General features: G+C 30.4%; 1 protein-coding gene across 1 annotated transcript in view; it reads right to left on the bottom strand.

Moving 5' to 3' along the window:
- LOC129963371 (cell adhesion molecule 2-like) overlaps nucleotides 1–26,224 on the bottom strand; it is a 347,066-nt gene that overhangs the window by 291,714 nt on the left and 29,128 nt on the right. The gene's annotated exons all lie outside the window — the stretch shown is intronic.

The raw sequence follows: 26,224 nt of genomic DNA, 5'->3' as shown, positions 1-26,224 counted from the left end.
GTATTCAGATGACGACGGCTGCCTTCTAAATGATAATGCATTCCGGCATGGTGTTGTTATTGAACAAGATTGTCTAAAGAATTTGAAGTTTTGCTTATTATTGCTTTATTGCATTTGTTTTGCTTAACAAAGAATAATAATAATAAGATTTTTTTGTTTAACAAAGGATAATAATAAGAATTTGTTTTGAGTCACAATCCATTGATCTTATCCCTTTGAACATTTTAGAGAGGAAACTGAAAGATATAAAATATACAACCATTAGTTCTCACAGTATTGAGAATTTTTATTCAACAAACAGAGTCCTAGATTCCAAATCAATAATTAACAATATCCCATAGAGTCTAAGGCAAGAAGAACCAATATTGTTTGAAAACAAAAGATAAACACATGAATTGTTAATAAGGTGGCCGTTTTAAAGTGCCTTCTCAATTTAAATCTATATAACATTTTCAAAATACTGAACGACAACATAAGTGAAAATGAATCCAATAAATATAAAATTTTTATAATATATATTTCCCTTTAAGTCTGATTACGCAAAAATAAATTAATATAATAATTAAAAATACATGCAATGTTTTCCGTGATCATGAAAGACAGCAAGCTTGTTAACATCATCTTCATAAGCATGTGGATCTTTTTATATCTACTTAGTATTAAGAAGAAAACTTAGTATGCAGGCAGGATACAGGCAGACAAATATGCAGACATAATTCTAAAAAAAAATGATTGTTTACGGAATATAACGTAAATTCGAAATTCTTTTTCAAAGTTTCGACATCATAATAATACATTCTCCATGTAAAACTATCATAACTTGGTCCAAACGAATTCTCATTCTTTCAGAATATTTAAGATTTATTTGTCTAATATACCTTGAAAAGAAGATAACCAGTTCAGTTTCAGAATAGCATATATACAGAATGTTTACTGAAATTAGCTAACAAAACCTTGTTTACCTATGAAAATCGGGAATGGGTAAAGTCTTCACTTTTTTTTGCTGTTTAATAGAAGATATACCTTTTTGACAAAATTTTTATCCTTTTAATGATATTTCGAACATAATTAACACAGATGCATTAATGAAAATTGAAATAAAATATCTCATGCACATTGGCAGAATGCTTAAGAAATTATTAAAAAAATATTATTTACAATACACTTTATATGTAAATATATAGTTCTATTGAAAATTTTGTTTCCTTGATTTTGTTTTTGAATGGAATCTTTCTATCCATTATGTTCACGAACAGTCAAGTAAAAACTAATCGCTAGAATCGGTTTGAAACAAATGATGATCAGCTGATTCAAAAAATTCAATGCCAAATACAAAATAAAATAATGCTGGAAAAGAATGGTAGAAATAGCTTCCAAATGAAGAGAGAATATTATAAATCAGCAAATCCCAATTGAATAGTGTTTGCTGCTATCCAAGGTTTTTGGTTTTGTCTCGTTCTTCATCGTACAAATCTCTCTCTCTCTCTCTCTAATCTATGTTTCCTTGTAGTGTGGTATTTTCTATACATAATAGTCGCGAATACTCAAATTAAAACTGGATCTATTAACTGAAAACTGAATCTCAAATTAAAAGTGATCTATTAACAGAAAAAAAGGTTTTTTCAAATATAAAATTTAATAAAATTTGAAAGAAAATAGCAGAAATAACTTTCCTCTGTCCAGTGAAATGATACTATAATGAAACCACAATCTAACTATATTCTTACCAATTACCTCCATTTATCTTTCATCTAACCCTTTACACTCAATTATTTTGTTTTATTTTTTCTGAATAATGTGGTTGTTAGTAATTTCTCAACATTAACCGTATGCCCGTTCAAAAACACTTCCAGAGTGCGGGATTGACAATTATAGATGCAATGCAATAAAAATTTCAGACTTCAGAACATTAATCTTTGCTACAAACTAGCGTGAAAAATGAAAATAAAGTGTGAAGTTTATCATCTCATAATAAAGTATTATTTCAGGCTTAGTTTTATTCGCACACATAAAGAAACATTTGTCTGAGTTGCTTAATACAAAAATAAAAGTTGAGATTTCGCATTGGCGAGGTATTTTTAAAAAATTTACCCTGATTTACAGATGGCGCTAGGAAACTTTATTTATTGATATTTTTTGTTTCATAATTCTTATGACCAAATATAATCGATGCATCGTAAATCTAGTCTTATTATCGTACTTGTATTTATTTTTACTGGTATTCTTTACTTTTGAGAAACGACTGAACAAATCAAATATACATTACGATTGAATCTGATCTTCTGAGCAAGGGCTAGGTACCTCGTGGCAAAGCTTGAGTTTTGAGATGTCAGAGGAAAATATTCGATCTCCGCATCCGTGGAAAACTTTCCATATAAGCGGATCTATTTCAAATTAAAAATGCTAGAGACAAATATTTTCTAGTGTGGTGTGAAAGTAAAGCGGCGCGGTGCAGTCCTTTTTATTTGTTTTGTTATAAGATGATTTAAAATTACAAAGTTTGTCCCTGCAAAACCCCTCTAATTGTTTCAAAAATGAAAGTTAATATAATCAAATTAATCTATACTTTTTCGGATGCAATTGTTAAATTCATTTGCATTGATCAAGCAGAATCTATGTAAATATGCATATCTATTTCAGGATATATTTTACAAATATTTCGTTATCCATTACAGATTTTTCATAATATCCATTACATACATTTCAATATCCGATCGTATATTCATAATATCCATTACATATATTTCAACATCCGATCATATGTTTCATAATATCCATTACATTAATTTCGTCTTTTCACCAAGATATTTCGTAATAGATGTTACATATATTTCACTAATACATATACTCGTTTTATCCATTATATTTATTTAAACACCCTACATGTAATTAATGAATGTTTGTAATATTCTTTACATATATTTAGCTCTCCGATGCATATATTTAATAATAATCATTATATATATTTCCGTTGTATCTTTTACATATATTTCCCCATCGGACGCATGCGTTTCGTAATGCCAATTACATCCATTACATACACATTTCGCAACATTAGTAAAATGTATATAAACCAAACAAACAAGGAATATTGATAAATAAGGTCTTCGACATACTAAACTATTAATACGTTACAATTCTTAGAAAAGCCTTGTAGATAGCAAGAAATTAAAAAATACGGTTCAAGTAGTTATTAATCATTTATTCTCCGTTTTCCTTTTACAGAACTACGAAAACTGTTTTTATTCCACTACTAAGTTCCAACCTTCTTCATATTTCTTTCTAAATCTTCTCACATTTATTCTTCTCATTTGACACCCTATACTGCAAAATAAATGAATTTTCGCCTGTGTTTCAGTTTTCTGACTCACGAAAACAATTAGTGACAAACTTCCCAAAATTTAAGTTTCTGGTGGCTTTGTTGTTGTTGACACTGAAAGTGTGTCAGAGAGGATCCTGAAGTACTGCAGTCTGAACTCGATCGAATGTTTGGGCTCCAAGACCACGTGGTCGCTGATGGTTGTTTGGCGGGATTCCAGCAAAACTCCGCCAAGTCATCCGTCACACCAAAGAAGTTATGACGCGCTGTTTAAAAAGAGCTTTTTCCATTCAGGGGGCAGAGAAGGGAGGAGTTTCTCGTGGGGATCCCTGTCTGGAAGAGAGAAGGAAGATTTTTAAAAGAAGATTTATTGTTCCGAGGAGTTGGCCTGCTGTGATTAAACAATGGGAAAAAAGCCGCCGGCTTGTTCAAGGGATGAGAAGGGAGAAAAAATTGTTTCGAAATTTCTATCTACGAAATGCACACAGCTACCACGATTCCAATAAAATAAATAAAAAACATCGAATCGAAGAATGTTTCAGTAACGTTTGTTCTATTGAAAGTTTAAATTCATATAAAATTACTAATAAATTAATTGATGAATTTTTCGGAAATAGCTTTTTCGAATAGCTCTAATTGATGAATTAGATAATCAAATTTGATTTCAATATTTCCTAATTTTTGCATTAAATATTATGGACTTTCAACTATACTTTAAAATAAAATCATCACGTAAGTTCCCGTTTATAAATGTTAAATGTCCCATAGGTTTTCTCATCGTTTATATTCTAACAGATTCATCCGACGACAATAATTAAATTATGTTCCAATTCATTTCCTTTCTGGATTGAGCTGTTTCTTATAGTTGGTTAAAAGTAATTTGGCTAATTTGCTTTTCTATATATAAATCAATTTCGTTCTATAAAGATGAAAAGATGCAATTTAAGATGATATTTAAGATAACTGATTGATTTGTTAAATCAGATATTCCTTCCTTTTATATATGTGGTATCAAAATGCTATTATTTCTTCTGGTGGTCTTTTATAACATGTTTTTTTAATATAAAAAACCCTACAATATAGAAAAGAGTTTGGTTAAAAATATGCGAAAAAATAAATACCATGCTAAATATTCTTTTTATTTAAAGCATCTCTCAGAAAAACATTAAAATTGTAGAAGATCCAAGTATTTAGAATTTTTAAAAATATATTATTTAGTTTAATTTTTTTTCCTATGTTAAAAATATGAAGAATTATTTCAGACAATAAACTGTTATGAATAATTTTTGCTTAAAAAGGAACAACTAGAAGAAAAAAGTGAAAAATCCTTATTATGAAAGATTTTCTACATATATTATTTAGCTATGCTCTCAAAATAAGAAAGAAAACCATATCTAACTCGAATGCAATGAGAAAATGCTCTATAAATATTCTAGCAGAGCAGACACTTCAAAACACAGACATTGTACTGAATTATCGTTCCACAGATGTTGTCTAGAACTATAATAAATGGATACTACCATAAAACACTTCCATTGGTCGATATATTGAGCGAAATTGTATAAAGCGATTTTATTCTATCCAAAAACAGTGTATTTCATCAAAGGTACGGAATAACTAGAAGCACGAAACAATATATATTCGATAGCTTTTCCGAAAATGGTATTCTTGGAATAAATGCGTCATATAGAAAATACCACTTGCCTTTATGGGGCTAAAAATTTTACTCTAAGATTTTAAATCACTATTCAGAAAGGGGAGATGTAAATAATATTTTTTAAATGGTTTTCCATCAAGAGTAATAATCTTATTATTCCAGGTGTCCCTCCTAAAAAAGAATACAGAAATAAACCTCATTCAGCAACAAGAAAAAAAATCTCCATGGTAATAGGCAATGCAGAGTTTAAAACACATTTATTGCATGAACTTAATCTTTCATATTAGATAAATCTTGAGCCATAATAAATGGAGACTGATGTAAAAGTTTCCCAATGGTCGATATATCGAACTGATAGTTATGTAGCGACTTAACTCTATCGAGAAACACTGTACTTCATCAAAGATACAGAGTAACTAAAGGAGTGAAACAATATCCAGTCGATAGCTTTCCCGAAGTTGGTAGTTTGGGACCAAATGCGTCATGCATTAACTCACATTCTACCTTGGCGCGATTGAAAATTGGCGACTGAGATTTCAATTCGGAGCTCTTTTTAATGGGTGTTCGCATTCACAACCATCATTAGGGCAGAATTCCATTAACTATTAGCGAACGCGCTAGTTAAGGTGGTCTGCCCTGCTCGTTATTGTTAATGAGCCCATGCACCCTTAGAGAAAGCCCTTTCAATGGGCCGTGTGTAACCTGATCTTAGTCGTTAGTCATCGGAATACATCAGTCCGCGTAGATCAGGATTAATCGAAGGAATATTGTGCGTCTCTGAGATTTTCTTTGTGTTGCCTTCCGTCTTTATGCTAATGATTTTCTTTATGCTATTATTATGATTTCATAATAATAGCGCAAAGACTCCTAAATTATTATTTTATGTTTGTTTGGGTCGTGCATAAGAAGATAGAGATGAGATTTAAGCCGTACTCGCTTTTGGATAGAATCTGCCTATAAATACAGTAATGATATGGCGAATGATTGTACGACTGCAGAGGATTAAACTATTAGGTGCATAAATATAACGCCAACGTTTTTTGAGTAAAGAAAAAAGATTTTTCCTTACAAATAAAAAAAAAAGATTTGAAGTTTTGAAAATGGAAAACGCAGAAAATGTCGTCAACAATTCAATCATTGCAATACTTGCGTCACTACAAGCATCAATCAACACACGCTTCCCAAATACATAAATAGGATGGGTAATTATGTCAAGCTGAAAATGTGATATAATATAAGCTTTGACACAGAAAAAACATGCCAAATAGTGAGTTTTCATTTCTAGTCTACGTTTACTCAAACTTCTACTTTCTTGAAAACATTTGCAATCTCACACTATTATTTAAAATGGCAAAATATAGGCTTTATAAAAATAATTTTTTACAGACCATAATTAATATCAATGAAATAACTGTAATTTAAAAGGAAAATCTAATTATAACAAAATTTAGAAATACATCATCATTTCGGTGATAATGTTGACTATATATTAAAAAAAAACTGAAATGAATCCTTATAAAAGATTAAATTAGATATGTATATTTCTATGCGTCTTTCTGGAATAAAATGAGTTCCTTAAAATTAATCTGTTTTCTTATTTAATATAATTTATCCCACATAATGTGGGTTAACTCAATTTCATTCAAATTTATAAATTATTTTCAAATACATTTGGTTGAGGTTCATTTCGTTTTCCTTCAAAGAAGCAATCTAATTTTGGTGTAGCTGTGAAGTTTCGATATAAAGTGTAGCTTCCTCAATTAAATTGAACTTCATGATTCTCATATATCTTGCTCTTTCATTTATCAGGACATCCAAATTAGATTAATTTTTGTCTTCTAAAAAATATACAATAAAAATTTTACTTTCATAATTAACAGAATATCTGAGCCATTGATAAATAAGACATTAATACCAAATATAATAATCATTAATAAATATTTTATTAATACAAAACTATTAGAATGATAAGGAAAACGAAAAGCATTTCTGCTCTGATATTCATGGAAATGATTAAAAAAAAAAAGAAGTATCGGTATATAAATCACAAGCTATTGGCGGATTTTAAGCTTAACCGCATGCCATTAGCGAACATTGCATATAAACTAATAGTACTAAACTAATTATATATATTTTTGGCGATTAATCACTGGTTGTAAAAAACATTACATTGTTGATAATTAATTGCTATTGAACTGTTAATACACAAATATAAAAATACATATATTAACTCCTTGCATTTTATTTTATTTAGATTTTAAGTAACGTAATAAATAAAATTTAAATATCCAGCTTCCTGATTTAAAAAAAATAAAGGCTTACGTCGTTCATTTTTTATCAATACATTTTTTCCTATTATCTTATTTCTAGTGTAATTACTTGCAAAATCAAAAATTAAACTGCATTTCTCAAAATAAATTTTAAAAAAATCGAAAACATATTCCTTTGAAATAATATGTTTCAGTTTCTGGCAATTGAACCTTTTTTTTAGAGAAAATGAAATGGTTATCAGGATATCCATTTTAGTCAATCATTAAATCTCATTCATTATTTAGTACTAGTTGCTTTTGGCGACCAACTGATTTACTAGGAATATTGGCCATGATTAATTACAATTAAATCTCTTATACATAATTCGATATCCATTCGATATCAAATTGATATATTTAAAATTACAACATTTTTAACTTAAAAAATATTTTTTCTTTTGTTATAGTTTCAGAAATTTCCACTGGGCCTCACAATCTCATTAGTTTTAAATTAATTAAATTTATAATTAAATTTCAAAACATACTCAAACCTCCTTTCCAAGCACATTTGTACAAAAAAATTGGTAACAGTTATCCAAAAACGCCACTTAGACTGACCTAGGCTTCTTTATCATTATTAGAGACGCAATTGCAAAAAAATAAGCATTTAAACTATATTCTTCAAAACCAGAAAAATCGAAATCCTATTCGCCTGAAACAGTGATTCATATTTTGCCAGATTAACTCATCCTCATGGAAAAGGTAACAGGTGTCACAATATCCATTTTTAAGCAAGTCACGAAAACTTCTTAATTATTTACTATTAGCAGAAATGAAAGTAAAAACTATTTCCCCCGATAATGTTTCTCTGTGAATCACAAAGGAACAATGACTCAACAATGAGTAATAGTGTGACCTCCAATGAAAAATATTGCCTTAACGTCAGAATAGCACTCTTAATGCAGAAAAATATTTCGAAATCTGTTATGTATTTGCTTTTAACTGAAAAAGTTGCTTTTAAGACATGAAGCTGTTTCAAATGATAATTTTTAATGCTCCAAAAGTTGTTTCTACTAATAATAATATGAATGGGAGTGTATGTTTTAGCACTCTACACACCAAATCGTTTGCCATACAGCTACCAAATTTGAATCATATATATGATTATATATTATATACTAGCCGCCTTTGGCGACCAGCCGGTTCGCCAATCTTAATGCTCGTTAAAATTTTAATAATTAAATATTTTATGTAATTCCAACTTTAATAGATTCTTCAGCAAAATATTTTAAAGCTTCAAATTTTGATAGTCATGTAATTCACTCTAAATAATATAAAGTCCTTCAGCCATAACATAATATGTATCTCTCTAATTTTCTGTTAGGTTCGGCAGAATTTATGCTTAAAATTAAAATGGAAATGACTAAACTGCAATTAATATAATAATATTTTTTACTGAAACAAAGCATTTTTTTTAATAATATGATTACTGATAATAGAGTCACTGAGCGTTGAAACTTTATGGGCACTAAAGAATATCTTTCTTAAGTTATGTAATAATCTCAAGAATTTGTCAACAAAATTTTCTCAGATTCATCATGAACAGATCGATTCATTAACAATGTTTAATTTTAAATGCATCAAACTTTAAGAAAATAAAATGAATCGTTTAAAATAATCGGTCGAAACCAGGTTTAAAAAAACTACTTAAAAAACGATGTACTTAAAACTATAAGCATATAAAATATATATATATATAACTAACATAAATACAATTTACTTACAAAAGCATGCAACTAACCTAAAAATAATTTAAATCATCCATTGATAACGGTTGTCATGGCAACAATCAGAACACAGTGCGCATGCGTGAATTTTCTTCGCCAATTACGTTAACGCAAATGCGTGAATTTTTCTACGCCAGTTGGGGTAACGCTATGCAGATTATACATTTTTAATTTCCTTTATTCTGTGTTATTTTAATTCAAAAGTACTTCAGAATGAATCTGAAACATGGATTAATTAACAATGTTTAATTTTATATGCATCAAACATTAAGAAAATAAACAGAATCGTTTGAAATAATCCGCCGAAAAATATTAACCCTAGCCTCATTACTGTTGGGAGAAAATATAACTGAAGCCTTACTCATTTGGCGGTGGGGTAAATGGAAGATTTTTTTGGCTGGAAAGTTAGTTTTTAATTAATAATTAAAATTAAAATTAAAAATTCGAAAAACGGAACCCCAGGTGCACATTCCCGACCTCCAAGGTATACATGTACCAAATTTGGTAGCTGTAAGTCAAACGGTCTGGCCTGTAGAGCGCCAACACACGCACACACACATTGAGCTTTATTATAAGTATAGATAATAAGGTATATATATATATATATATATATACCTTATATATATATACCTTAGAGGAAGGGACTGTGCACTTCGGTAACGATTTGCTTTTGATATTTTAATTAGAATTTTAATTAATAACTAAAATGATTTTTGGCATTCTTCCAAGATAACTTCAAAATTTCAAAAATTGTCTTTGGTGAGACTATTTTATTAGTAGTGCTGATTTTTCCTGAATTATGGTAATTGTTCTAAAAACATTTTTTGATCAGTTCTCAACAGTAAATTACATTTTTGTCATGACATTCAAACCACTTTCATTATTTCTTGAAATATTTAATCACTTGATTTTCTTCCATTGTCGAAAGTTAAAGAACTAGGAATCTGTTTTATCTGTGCAACATACAAGAAGAATAAAGAAAATGAATTTTCTTTACAGTAAATTAAATCAATCGGATAAGTGCGTTTGTAATAGTTCTATGATGTCACAGGACTGGTTTCCATAAGAAAGTTCATGTACACAATGAACAGAAAATATGTCTGACAATTAAAATAATATAGCTTCAACGATGACAGTTTGACTGAATAATGAGCATGAAATTATATCCAAGCGATTTAACAGAAATTAAATATAACCAATATACCTGGCAAACCATTTGGGTATAATATATATCCAAAACTATATTAAAAATGCAGTTTCTTCTAAATTTTAATCTATAATATAAACTATAAAATGTTACAAGATCTGTTACAAGTGTGATTTATCTATGTGTATTTTGCATCAGTTAACACAGGATACATATTTTAGTAATCATATAATAGTTACATATGTGTACCACTTATATATTACAATTTTATTAATGATTAATGACCAGATTTGAAGTTATTTGAGAAACATGAGATTGTATTGGGTTGGCAACTAAGTAATTGCGGATTTTTTTTAGAAAATCAAAGACATTTTTTTCATGGAACTAAATAACTTTATTCTGTAATGTATTGCCCATTTTGATCAATGACCTTTTGCCATCTTTCAGACAGCATCATAATCCCACGTTCATAAAACTTCTGGTTTTTTATTAGCAAAAAACTGAATCAGGTACGATTTGACATCATCATCATTATTGAAATTTTTACCATTCAAGGAGTTTTGTAAAGATCGAAACAAAAATAATCAGATGGTGCAAGGTCAGGACTATATGGTGGATGTGGCAAAACATCCCAACAAAGCTCCAATAATTTTTGCCGAGTGACCAAAGATGTGTGTGGCCTTGCATTGTCATGATGGAATACAACACCTTTTCGATTTGTCAATTCGGGCCGCTTTTCTTCAACTGCATTGTTTAATTTCGTTAGTTGTTCAATGTAGACATCAGAATTGATCGTTCTGTTGGGTGATAAGAGTTCAAAGTAGACAATTCCTTTGTAATCTCACCAAACTGATAACAAAACCTTCTTTTGATGAATATCAGCCTTTGATGTTGTTTGAGTTGGTTCACCTGGCCTTGATATTGTTGTAAACATTTTTCATCGCCAGTTATCTGTCGTTTTAAAAATCGATCATTTTCATTACGTTTCTTTAGTAAATCGCAGCTGTTAATGCGTTGCGTTAAATGCGTTTCTTTCAGTTCGTGAGGAACCTATGTATCGAGTTTTTGAACATAGCCAAGTTATTTTAAGTGATTTTCGATGCATGTATGTGATACCTGAAGCTTCTCTGCAATCTCACGTGTTGTACTGTGACGATCCGAATCGATTATTGCTTTGATTAGGTCATCATCAACTTCAACTGGATGACCAGAGCGTTTTTCATCTTTGAGTGAAAAATCATCAGAACGAAATTTGGCAAACCAATTTTGACACTGCCGTTCTTTTAAGGCTTCGTCACCATAAACAGCACATAACTTTTTATGAGCTTGCGTTGCGTTTTTCCCTTTGCGGAAATAAAAAAGCAAAATATGACGAAAATGTTCCTTTCGATTTTCCATTTTTCAACGAACGCCAAACGAAAACTACGCAACCGATTAAAAACCGTTTTTTACTGATTGACAGCTGAATTGCCAACTATCAAATAACAAAATGGGTTTTACATTTGTACTACGTCTGCAAACCTAAAAATTCACCTGAAGCCATTTATGAGTGAAATCCGCAATTACTTAGTTGCCAACCCAATAATTTAAAACCATGTTTAGAGACATAACAAGCATTCCTTTTTCGAATTCTCAGCTTTATAAAACAGACAGAAGTATCACTAGAAATAATGTAATTTTTTCAAGCTGTCCTAAACTAGGAACTTTGGTATACTTGCGTTTTCTAGACTTAGGAACTAAAGGTTTCCATCAAACATATGTTCTGTATGTTGCTCTGTTGTATATTAAATATGATGTCAAGAGTGAAATGTTCTGGTGATGGCTGCTCACAGACGTTAGGAGAAGAAGGTGTTCAGATGCTGACGTCGCTCTTTTCATCTGATCACTGAAAAAAGTTTTGAAATTCCACACATATTAGCCTTGTGTTGTCTCAAAATTTAACGCTCATGCAATTCAATTAAACTTACATTCATTGGACGGAATTAGAAACAAATGTTATATCTCCCATCTTCTCTTCTCGAATATCATATCAACTTATTTAATTCTAAGAAAAAAAATCCAATGACCCCTCGTACCAACGTAACTCAACATAAGACAGAATAATAACTTCAGTTCACGTTTTCCTTCAGATAACCCATCATGATTTTAATTACTCAGATCATTTATACTTTTTAAGGTTGGAACAGTTTTGAAATACCCCTTTCCGTTAAGTATAAGTAAAACAAGAACCTGCATTTCTTGAAAAAATTCCATTTGAATTTTAGATGTAAGCCATTTTTCTATATTTCCAGTCAGTATAGTGCATTTAAATAAAACACGTAAAGCCAATACTTCAATAAACAATTTGTTTTCTCGTCTGACACAACATATTTCAGTGTTAAATTTCTTTTCTCTAGAAAACTTGAAGTGTGATTCCATTTACTTTACGCATAACAAAAATGGAAAACCCTTTTTGCGTGATTGAAAAATAAGAAGGTTGAGCAAAAGGAATCTTGTCGATTAGATCCAGAACTTCTTCTCTTTGGTATTTTTGCATTTCTCTCCACTTGGAGAATGTAATTCATGAAATATGCGTTTGCTCAATAGAACCAAATTAATCCCAATTCATGTACTTAGTTTTCCACTCAGCAATTCATTTTGCATTCATTCTAAATTCTAGTTTTATGTGATACTAGTTGCCTTTGTCGACCAGCTGGTTCGACGGAGATATTAGCTATAAATAAACTCACGCATTATATTGTTTAGATATAACTTCATAACCATGATCGTGAAATTATCAGAAATTAAACATGTGTTACTTTAATTGTTTTATTCATGTTCCGCTCCTTGTATACATGAATCCATCTAATGGTGACCAGGTCCTAAACATTATGGCACTATTATAAATATAAATGTATGGTTCATCTATCTTATAAATTTTGCGGTATTTACATTTTGAAGCTACGTAAATATTAATCTCATAAACTACACAAATCTTAAATAAACTCCTTCTCTTTTAGCTTTCAATAATGAAATATGATCATATGGTCAAAAAGTTGATGGAACAATGAAAACGATTGGAGATATATAGTTATATAATTTATATAATTCAGGATAGCTATATAATTTATTATTAAAAATTAAACAAAAAAATTTTATGATTTTTTTTAAAAATTCAGTAATTAATTGCGCGAATAATAAATTAGTATCATTAAATAGACATTTTTTTAAATTTTAAAAAGTTGTGAAATTATTCTAATGCAATAATATTTTTGATTATTGCAAAAAGATACCAAAATTTAGCTTAAATCTTAATTAATTAAAATACTAATTAAATTTTAAAAAACGCTCTTTGATATATATTCCCACCTCCATGGTCTATATGTGTGTCAAGTGTAGTAGCCCTAGGTCAAAGAGCCTGACCTGTAAAACGCCGTATGTATGTACGGACATATATTCATCTTTAGACGTCTCAGACTCTGGTTCTTTCGGAATTAAGTTTATTAAAAATTCGTCTGCTTCAGTAAGTTTTTTTGAGACTAGCTTGCTGATGGAATCAGTGGTAGATGTGTTACAAACTGTTACAATTTAATACAAACAGTTACTATTTGACAAATCTGAACTTGACAGAAGACTTTTCTCACATCAACAATAGTTAAGAAAAAAACTAATACATTCTGATATTTGCAGGCAGAAACAAACTTGGCCCTCGAGTGTTCCCATTTCTTGTACGTAAAGGGTTCTGGTGTAAGCGTCTTAAGAAAGAACGAAGTCACACAGATCGATAGCGGAAGAGACTGTCGGGCGGCCGACGCCCCGTCTGAAGGCCCCATTGTCTGTCGCCTTCCCCAGGGACCACCTTCCCCCGATGGGTCAGCGCGAGTCTCAATCGTAGAGCCGAATCCGATTCAGATTGAATGGAATCCCAACAAATGCTTCGTGGATCAGCAATTTCTGTGGATGTAGGTTTTAGGGAATGTTCGGGCCACGCAAATTGTCAAGGGACCAGAAAAAGAAACACTTTCTGAAGATTTTGCTATTTTCAAAATAGTGTCTTTGAAGAAATGGAAAATAGAGCAATAGAGAAAATTTATATTACTACAATAGATGATGGACTGAGGATTTTTTAAAAAAATTATGGTGTATTTATGAAATATATAAGTTATGTAAAGACATAAACTTTACAACATAAGAGCAAATAAAAAAAATGCAAAATGAAATTGAATAGAAATATTATCGATGAATTTAAGTAAGTCATTCTATTCGTTAATAGAAAGTGCGATTAAAATTAATTTTGTATCATTGCAATGAATTCGCAAAGTTTCTAATGTTATGAAATATATTAGCCCGAATATAAAATAAGTATCCATTCAATTCACCTAAATTACTGGAAAAACGATTGAAAGACTAACAGCAACATTTTCTTTTTCTCAAAGTTTTAGAAATTTCTTTTTGTGACATTAAAAAAAGTTGATCCCCCACCACTACGCTGTATTTTACAGAAACCTGAACTTGTCCATCGGCTTGCGAACGCCGAGCGGGAAAAAGGGAATTTCCAAAGGGGTAATCCCACAATGCCCGACCACCATCCGAAAGCTCGAATTCATATTCTGTAGTAAATTTGGAATGTGAATCCCCGGACGCCTCCCGAACTTTCTAAATGTTTGGAGGAGGGCTTAATGGCTTTGGGGATCGGGAAGCTCAGGTGGTCAATGGGGCGCACTATCTGTCCGGGGCATTAGGGCTTTCCTCTCGGAGAGCCAATCCCTATTAGCACTCCCATTAGCCCTGCCGGGGCGCCAGAGGAATTTAAGAACAAATCCTGATAACTCTCGAGTGTTAGATCCTCTCCAGCGCGCCCACCGAGTTTATTTAATAGATATCATTCGGGTGACGTCCTTTGCGAAGGACCACCCTCTTTTCTATGCTTAACAGGTCGCTGCTGTCAGCGGACATTCCTCCACGAAAGGAGGAACAAATCCCACAATCGGACAATGCAAATCAATGCTCCTTGTAAATGAGCTAGCATGCAAAAATAATGAAGGAATCTGTTATGATTGCAACGTATGAGACTAGATAATGTCGTAATTAAATAAAATCTGCTGTCATTATATTAGTCGTAAACGTTATAATGACAAATTATTTGGATTATTATACTTATTATTGTTACAGTTGTAATTTCTTCTTAAAGAGAAGAAAGCTGGTAGTCTTCTTATGCAATGTCTCCGTTTGAGGATTGTATAATTACTCGATAATATTACCGATTCTACAATATAATTGTTGTGTACGTTAACCCGGAATCAAATTGGGCAACTGGGCAACAATGACTCGCATTACGCAAAATGAAACAAAATTTATTTCCACGCTGATTTAAGAATATATATCAGAATATATATTCTATTTAATTCCAATTAATTCACTTAATCATCGCTTGAATCATTCAACAAAACATTTTTAAGCATCAAATTGTGATAGTAATTGAAGACCAATTTTTTAGAAATAACCTAACACTTGTTCTGTTTATTGTGTGCATGGAACTTTCCAGGCAACATAGTGTATGAGTCCCACGGCATTATAGTATCATTAAAAAATTTGTGTCTTGGTAATCTGTTTCAAATTCTGAGTTGTATTTCTTTAAATGCATAGCCTCTTTTTATTCTTCACGCAAAAAACACAAACACTAAGCAGAATCTTCTTTCCTTAGATTTCAACCTTAGAAAAAAAATCACGCAATTATATGTTTAACGAGGCAATGCAAACGGTTTGAATTTCATTGAGACGAAGGAAATAACGTTGAAATCTCATGCAAAAAAATTGAAAGATATCATAATTTCGTATGTGATTAAATAACCAAAATGCTAGTATTATTTAAAGACCATTCTTTGAATTTTGGAATAATGTAAAGGCATTTTTGCGCAGTAATATATAGGAATATATAATATTTTTGGAAGTTATTGTGGAAAATGTAGCAGGTTAAACAGTTAAAATTGCAAATAAATTGTTTCGAGGTGCATATTTTTCCATCCAATACATATTTATGCCAAATTTGGTAACTTCTCTTTTAATATTTTAAATATACGTCTTTAAATATATTCGACTTTCAAATATATCTCTGCTCATAAGGTTACGTGAACTTTTGAAATGCTGTAGTATGTTGTGTTTTATTTTCATACAAACGTGACGAATATATCGAAAATATTGATGCTTTTTACAGGGAATTTGATAACTTAAAGAATTTTTTGCATCTATTCATTTGAGTGGTTTACACTCTTTATTTATTTTGACAAATATACCCTGAATATGAGTGCGTCATAAGATAAATTTGAGCGGTTTCTGCGCACAGTTCTAATATCTTTAATGCTTGAATGCGAAATGGAATGCTGGTTCATTTGTCAAACCCTCATCATCCTACCATTACTGGAAATTAATTAATCTTTTCATATATATATATATATATATATATATATATATATATATATGCTAAAATATTATCAGTTATCAATCCTGTTCAACTGTATAAGTATCTTCTAAAATTGTCAGTTTATTAAATATAGTCTCCTTCTGTTAAAACTATCAGATTAAGTGGCAAATATCTGAAAAATAATTCTACAAGTTTTTGCGTGCATTATTTACAAACATTGCCTCCATTCGGTGCGTGCGCTACTGGTTGTCGATGTGTAGGGAATAATTAAATTTCTATTTGGCACTCATGCGTAAATTTTTCTCTACATTTGCCACCTGTTATTTCAATGAGTCAACTAATACTGAATTTTGACTGACGCATGATACATGGGTATCAACAAACAACGCACACGCAAATTTTTCTATCAAAAATAAAAATTAATCATATGAATATAGAATACGACAGACTTTGTGACATTCATTTATTTTGCATTTTCGTCATTGACTTGATGGGTTCTAAATCTAGTCTGATAACAATAATAATGGAATGCATTTGAGCTATTTTCAGTGATTTTTTTAAAAGTTTATCGCTAATTATAAAGATATAAACTTTTTTGTCTCTAATTATAAAGAGATTTTTCTATCGAAATCTGATAAAAATAAAGACAAAAATAAACACCTCAGAAAATCTAAATATAGTAAAAATATGCTCAAAAATGACAGTATATAGAGCATTTCAGTATATTTGTATGCAAAATTATTCAAAAAGACAGAACAGATAAAATTATTAATTTTTAATGAAAGACAATACATAAACACATAGGATAGATAATTGGATAAAGTAATGTTTAAAGTTTTATTTTAGGTGTTCATCATACGAACCCTTTGTTATTCTACAAACGTTCGAGTAAGAACTCCATCTCTTGCCATGCGTAAAATAACTGATCCCTGGTTATTTAACTGTAATAACAATTTCAGATGTTAAAGAGAAAAGGAATAGATTTAAAGCACACGTCATAACGTTGGTTACAAAATCCCAAACTTTCTGATTCCTTTGTTCGTGTATTTTCTATATTTTTGCTTGAAAGCAATCGGATCTGTTCATCATTTCATTTGGAAATGCAAGAATAATTGGTATTCTTCACTCTGCGCATGTTAATATTTTCATAGCATATTGTGATTAAATTGTAAATCCTTTTATGACCAGGTGACTCTTATAATAAAAAGAACGCAGCAAAGCTGCAATAGACTCTTTCTTTGCTTTTACAGTACAAAAAATTATTTTTCTTTTTGTATATCACATAAGGAAATTCTGCTTTAATTTTTTTGCATGTCAGTAAAAAAAAAAATCCTTAACTTTAGAATAAAGTTAGCAGAAAATGTTCCGTTTAAGAAAACACAAGCCGGATACAAAATAAAAGCTCCTTCTAAACTAAATTTCGAAAGTTTTTCTCAGCGCCCCGAACTGCCTTCTTCAGAACTGGTTTATTCATTTGTTAAGATAATTCGTTCAAAGTCAAGAACGAGAGAAATTATTCGAAACATTCACGCCTGCTTAACCCCAGCGCCTTTCGACTTACTTTGCAAGGCGTCCTTGCTCCCATGGCAACGACCAAAAATCGCTCCCCCCTCTCCCATCCAACCAGGGAATCGCAAACAGACAGACAACGCCGGTAGCAGTGCCAATTAAAATTCAGGAAAACTGAGCAATAATTGTTGCGGAGAGAGGAAACCCCTAACCACCGTTCGAATAGGGGTGGAGGGATGCAGTTTCTCTCTAGCCCCCTTCTTTCACACGACTAATTACCAGAAGTAGGGGGAGGGGGGTCGTCTCAAGAGAAAGGTTTGTATGAAGGAAGTAACTGATTACATGTGAAATACGGCCACCACACAACGGTCTAATAAATGCTTAGGGAAATGCGATAAAAATCGTGTGCATATGGCCGAGGGGGTGGGCTGGATTGAGATATCGTTTGGCGTTTGGAGAGAAGGAAAAGGGCTTTTAATGGTCTTTCTTCGCGGCACTAAAAAAGGTCGTAAAACGGTCCTCTGCTTGATTATGAGGAGTTTTTAATTTGCTCCTCTCTGAAGTGGCCTCTTGCCGAAATCCATATCTAGGGAGACCTTGCCGGTTTTCTGTGATGCGGTTTGTATTCGGATCCTGATATTTAACGGTGACATTTCCAGTCTTTATGCAAAATACTTAAACGAAAGTTTGAGATTGTTGTTTTCTAAGTGATAACGAAAATATATTTAAAATATGCTTATATTACTTCAATATTTCTAAAAATAGATTGTTCTGCATATAATTAATTCATAAATTTTTTTATATATATTTTTACATTTAATGTAATTTTATTTTTTTATTTAGGAAAAGAAAATAATTTTTTTTTCTAACGTCAGGTGTTAAGAATTCATAAATTAACTCCAATATATTTATGCTATAATGGCTATATTTAACCATCTTCAGACTACTTGAAAATTTGTCATCCGTCTCATATTTCTCATTTATTATTAACAAATATTTATTAAAAAATTATTTTCCCATATTTTATAATTTTGTATTTTGAAAGAAGACGTGAAAATGTGGTAGCAGTGCTGTTTTGTTTGTGTCAAAATCTTAAAACAAAAGTTTGATTTTTAATTAATTACAATTAAAAGCATTTTTTTAGTTTTAACTGAACACAGTGTTGATAAAGTGTTATAAAATGGTTATATGTTGATAATATGGTTATTTACACAAAGGGGAAAAACATTAAAATCAGCCATAAAACACGCACAATAATTATGATCTAATTAACAATGGTTAATGTAAAATATATCTTGAAACATCAACAATATTAAGTAAAGTTCAGTTCAGTTCAGTTATATTAACGTCCCGTTGTAAAGCAACACTCGGGCTATTTAGGGGCGGACCTCGTAATTTTGAACCGCAGTCAGATGACGAGGACGACACCTGAGCTGGCACCCCCCTCTCCACGCCACACCACACCATTAATATTAAGTAAAAATGAAATATATGCACAAACATTAAAAGAGAAATCTTTTGCAAGAGATTTTGAAATGTAGTTATTTCTGAAATGTTATTAAGGAAAAAAATGTATGCTATATTTTTCCAGAACTAATTATTGTATTCTAATATTAAAAACAAATTCCGGTTGTTTCAATATTCGGTATCGAAATGTCTGCTTTATATCCAGTTTTTAACTGTGAATAACATACTTGGAATAATTTTTGATCCCAGTTTGATTAACCATGCTCTAATGGAATTTATTTTTTAAATATGGGTTATAGAAATTAAAATGAATTTTCTATCATTTAGAGAAAGGATTTCATCGCATAGTTCCAATGATTTACAAGCAATTGCAATTCAATCTCCAACACGTTTTAGCATATTGTGATGTAATGTTAAAATGTCATTAATAAAATAAATCAAAATTAAACGATCCACTACTTTACGAACATTTATAATAACTCAAATATTTGATGAAAATTAAAATTAAATCATTATTGTGTAAAATATAAATAATATACATTTGAATACACAATTTATATTCGAATAGTTAAAAAATTGTAATTAAGAAGTAATTATAAATAAAAACAGAGAAAGTTTTTATATTCATTGGTTATTATATGATAAATATAAGAAAGAGAAAGACTTCAGTGATATTGTATTATAAATTCATTAACAATCATTAATTCTTAGGCAAAATTCATTAATATATTATAATATCATTCTTACCCAAAATGTAAACTTTTACTGTTATTTTCTATGACAACTATCGATCATATTAGGAACTACTTATTCCTAACTAAATAACTAATTACGCTATTAATTATAATTATTAACCTATCAGTTTTAATTTCCAAGCCGAATTCCTCTCAATTAAAATATAATTTCTGAAGAAAATGATAAATAATAACATTCCAAAATCTATTCATCATAAATAAAGCTATATTCTGCGATTGAAAAAAAAATCATTAATATAAAATCAGTTCTGAAAAACCCAGTTTAGCGATTCTTATTGTTCTCATAAAGAATAAGACATTCTTCGAGACTAGATGATAAAACTTGAGAAAGATGCTTTCTCCTGAGAGAAAATGTCTTCTCAGTGAAAAGACATATACAGACTTCAGCTGTATGCTGTTTCTCGCGCGTCTTCAGGTATATTCTAAATACTCTTAATAAACTATTTTATAATATTTTTTTTAATTTATTTAATTTTCAAGGTAAATAGTGCTTTTTGCAGATAAAGATATTTGTAAAAATATGGCAAAAATCAAGAAAAATTTAAGCATTAGCGGTAATTAAATTTTCTTTTACTTCATGCTGAAAAAAAACGAATTACTAACTACGGCTATTAAGTATTTGATTTTCGAATTTAGATACCTGTAATATTATATAAACGGTTCAGCTGAATATGTTGTCATCCGTTTAGGTTTCCGTTGTTTTTTTAAATGTAATAAACGCAACTGCGAAAATAAAAACATAGACCATAAGTTGTAGTAACATGATCGAAATTATGCTGATTCCTCTCTCCCTCAAGTTTGCATTGATGCTGAAAATCTGAATATTTCCAAAATCATGTTAACAACAAAGCACTTAACAGAAAGAAGAAAACTGCTCTTTTTAAAATGAATAAATAAAAGAAAATTTAAGGAGATTTTAGAAAAATAATTTGATGTTAACTGTCTGCATTAATCTAAGTTTAAAGAAATGTTTTCTAAAATTATTTTTAAACAATCGCCCTGCATTCATGATCTCCTTCCTATACAGGATAATTCGAAAAAAAAAAGGAATAAAATCAAAATTTTTTATATCTAATGAACGGAATAGATAGAGATAGAAGCGATACATAGCTGTATAGACAAAAATTACACTTTATTATTTGATGTATTCAACACTTGTTCCATTTATTTAGCTATAAATGTCGAATCAAAAGTCCATTTCTTTCTACGCGTGAAGTAACCGCTCCCTGATTGTTGAACTCACTGTTGTAGCAATGCAATTTTGCAGTATAGAAGACATAGGTTTAAATCACGTATCATACCTTTGATTGTGAAATTCCAAGCTCTATACTTCTTCAAATGTAAGCGGATTTTCTTTTACAATTATGTTCGAAAAAGAGTTCGGACACATCAAATGCTAGCGGATTTTTTTACGATTATGTTCGAAAAATAATTCGGATACTCTCCTTACTTTCACTTCTAGTGCGAGAGGTGAAAGTTCTTTTTCTTCTGTATAGACAACCATTTACTGTAAAAATGTGCACCAAATAAAAATTTATTTATGATAAAATTGCTATTTGTCCAATTTACACTCTGCAATGCAACAAAGGAGTCGCTCATTGCCTACTACAACCCACAAATTGACTTTTCTTAAGGCATCGCAATTTTTTCTTAAACAAATAAATGCTTTGATTTAACAAGAATTAATTGAATATAAAAATAAAATAAGACGAACCTATCTCTCTATCCATACATGCATAGTTTGTGACTATATATGTCAATATTCATCAAAAATAAATATTTTAAATACGCTCCTTCTGTCTTAATAATCTTGCATTTTATTTCTTAACCGCACGCTTGATAGAGTACAAAATGTCAAAACGTAGAGTTCATTTTAAATCCTTTCTCCTTTTTTCCCTCGAAAAATTTCAGCCAAAGTCCGCTCTTCGATCGGCTGAGCCTGACAGTCGGGTGTTCTTTTTCTGTTCCGGCGAGGGTTGGAGGTGAGGAAGAACAAAGAAAAAAGGCAGCCGTCGTCGAGGATTAGGCCCAAATCCCACTGCGAAATCTGTCCTCGGCCGGAACAAGCCGGCGGCAGACCCTAACAAGAATTCCACTTAAAGAAGCTGACAAAAATGAGGGTGGCATCCCTCCCTTCCGGGGGATTAGTGGGCATTGGCAGAGCCTGAACCTTTCGAGCCCTTTGATTGCCTTCGATATCGAAATAGAACACTTTTGTTTTTCTTGCTATAAAAAAATCATAAACAGAATATCAAGAGATATATCAAATGTCATAATGCGTTCCGATGTAGTAGATTCTTTAAAGATCTAATACTTTTTATATAGCTTCTGTTGAATAAAAAATATTTTCTTTATCATTGAATTATTCTCTAGTAGTTTATTTGCTTTCTCGTAAACGTAGTATAGAGAAAGTACCTATAGTAATCGTCGAAAAAATCGAATTCGAGATTTTGATGAGTCTACTCGTTTTAGACCTACCTGAGTTCGAAAAACACATTTTAGGAGAAAGTCCATCTGTCTGCCAATGATAAAGATAACTCAAAAACGCTTTGAACTAAACTGATGAAATTTGGTATGCGATCTTTACACCAAATTGATAGATTTCTAACAAATATTTAGCATAATCCGTTCAGAGGAAGTCTGTCTTTCTGGCTATTCGAATATAAGTTAACAGGATATATTTAAAACGAAGAGAGCTAGATGGATAAAATTCAGAGCTAAGATTTAACACTAATTTTATAAATATCTATCAAAGTCTGAGCGAAATCCAGCAAGCGGTTAACCGTTCTGTCGGTCTGTACTTTCAGAAACATTAAACGCCATAACTCAAAAACACAATGAGTCAAATATATTAAATTTGGTTGGGGGGTTGTCACTATAAGTGTAGCTTTTTAATAAATTTTTGTTTCAATTAATTGAAAAAAAACGCATTTAAAACTCAGACTTGTCTTTTTTAATGCTATTAACCACACGCCAGGGCTTAATCGCCAAATAACTCGCCAAGGATGATTCGGTAGATTCAGTAAAAATGTTGAATTCATGCCAAAGATTAATATTTCACAACTATTTCACACCAAGCGGTCTCTGGTTAATACCTTTATTAAATATTATCCAAGAAAGTTTTGGGAAGACCCGCTTGTTTCAATACAAAAATCGTTATTAACTAAAACTCTATTGTGGGACTATTATTTAAATAAAAATTCACAAAAATAGTGCAAGAGGCAAAATTTGGAAAAAACGATATTAAACGATACTATTTTATGTGCATTATATAAATTATTTTCGATTTGTCATCAAAGTGATTGATAAAGCAGTGGAAAATTAATAAAATAGTTTTTTGCTCTTAAATAGAGACTCCTGAAATCATATGATTGAAAACTTCAATCAAAAGCTTTCATTAATCCTTCTCATTTTCCGGAGTTCTTCGTAATTGAAGATTTCATTTTTTTTAAAAATGTGTCTCATTTTTTTTTATTTTTAGCAAAAGCATAAACATATTCTAAAATTTGCAGTAATCTGTAATTGATGCAAAGTGTTAACTTTTATTTAAAAAAAGGGGTTGAACTAGAAACATTTATATCGAAATTCAATTCAAAATTCTATTATTATTTCAAATTATCGTTTTTATTGTTACTAGAAGATATTTCTACTCATTAAACACTTTGTTTACTCTTTCAGTTTTATTTTTGAGATAATAAAAACAGTTAACAAATGACCAAGGAAGCGATCATGGTCAGTTATACCAAGGTCATTTCCTGTATTCATGGTCAAAGTTTATTTATTTATGTTCTGTTCCGCATTCATTTGATGCGTTTTTTTTTCTTTTATACTAATGTTAACGAGTGTCTGATATAAACACTGCGCGGATGTATAAACGAAGATAACAATAATAGACTACAATATATTTGAAAACTTTGTACAGATCCTAAAGTTATTTTTAATGGATTTATTCTTTTGTGAGGGTGCTGTCAGACAGGGAAGTCCTGAATAAAAGCAGGTTTTTCAAAATTTTTCTTCTTTTAGAGAGATCATAATTTTAGACGCAGATGAGACTTTATATTGTGCGTTTTGACATACATCAAGGGCTTTAATTGTTTTCATTCTAAGGACTCGGTTTTGTCGGGCAACAATGCACCCAGGTGGAAAAAATAAAAAAAAAATATTCTGAATATGAAAAAAAAAAATTACGTCTAGGTTTAGTGCTAAAAGAATTTCTCATTGATACTGAATCTGGTTTCAGAGTTTAAAACATAGGAAAATGAGCTAAAATATTTATATAAGGCCAACAGTAGATATAAACTTGAATTTTCTCTTTTGCAGCAAAATATGGGTATTTTGTATTTATTGTGTATGTAATTTTTTAATCCTTCTGAAAATGAATCGGATCTAAATTTTGATTTGTATTTATATTTATATGGGATGCAAAGAACATACATTGAAAATCTCATTTTTAATTTTTTTGCATCCAAATGAAATAGAATATACTAATTGACACAAAATTCTTTCGATTGACTTGGTTCAGAATGTGATCTACAATTCAGAATATCTACAATTCTAGTTTGTAATAGCATATGTCCATTTTCATTCCCATCTAGCCAACTATGCTTATGAGTTATTTTCTTAAGCTTACTGGTAAAGATACAAAATTTTGTGTAAGGAATTCCTTTAAAATTTGACAAATTCTGCAAATTCTACTCATCTAGCTTAATGCAATTTTAAACAAATATTATTAACAGAAAACTCATAATTCGAAAAATTTTCTTTGAATGCTCGATGGTCAGAAAGGTGGAGATTCATTAAATCCCTGAAGTAAAACATTTTGTCTTTCATATAATTTGTAAATGTAACCGTATGACCATAAAAAATGTAAATGTAACCGTATTGAGTGTTACAGCCAGCCAATAAAGCACACGGATTAATTCGCAGCAGTAGTACTGAAGGGAACTAAGATTTATTCCTAAGGGCTGTCACTGGCCACGGTACAACCCTTCCCGTGGGAAGGACGTCTCTTCATCGGTAGGAGGTGGCCGACCCCCACCATTTCTGTACACATTTGGGTTGTGAGAACCACTATGCTAGAAGCGTCTTATCTTCGTATCGGAGGTGCCCCCAGATGGGGGAATTTATAAATGTAAAGAAAGCATTGTAATAGACAAACGAAGCAAAAACACTTTGCATTTTGATAACATCAAAGTTAATCCAAACGTCATCATTGATAACATCAAAGTTAAAGTTATCTCGTTATCAAATGCAAATTACATGGCTTTATTTGATTCTAAAAAGTATACTTCAATAACATTTGAATTTCTTTAACATTTACAAAAAAGTAAGGTATTACAATAAAAAGGATATTTTATTTTTTCTTAAATAATCTATAATTATATAATTTAATTAAATAACATTCTGAGATTAATATAGTTTAATGCTATATTTATTATAATAGTCAGAATAATATACATTAAGAATAAAAAGTAAGGCTCATAAATTCTAAAGGTAAATGCTGTCTCAATAAAAACAAAAAAGTCGAACGCATGAATTTATATGAAAACAAAAACTTTTCCAGACAGTCATAAATTTTTTCCTGAATTCGTGATGCAGGTAAAAAATGGTCATTGACTCAGTAAAGTATTCAGGTGCATTATTCTGTTAAAAAAATCAAAAATTCTGAGACGAATACTTTTATTTCAAATTTAATAATATGATAAGTATTTCTTGTTATGAAAATATTTGGATTTTGATTAAATATTGAAGTATCTGCATAAGGTAATACAAAAACAATTTGTTTATTCAGAAACAATTTCTACTAAGTATTCATGACCGAAAATTTTAATTTATTCAAGTGTTTTGATTTGACGCTTTTTGATTCTTCTTATAATTTTTTTTCACATAAATATTCTGAATAGAAAATTAACTATTTAAAGTTATTATTAACTA

The sequence above is a fragment of the Argiope bruennichi genome, chromosome 3 (genome assembly GCF_947563725.1).
Source record: "Argiope bruennichi chromosome 3, qqArgBrue1.1, whole genome shotgun sequence".
NCBI lineage: Eukaryota > Metazoa > Arthropoda > Arachnida > Araneae > Araneidae > Argiope > Argiope bruennichi.
Note: the sequence above shows the minus strand (reverse complement) of the source record. Positions and strands in the feature narration are given on the sequence as shown.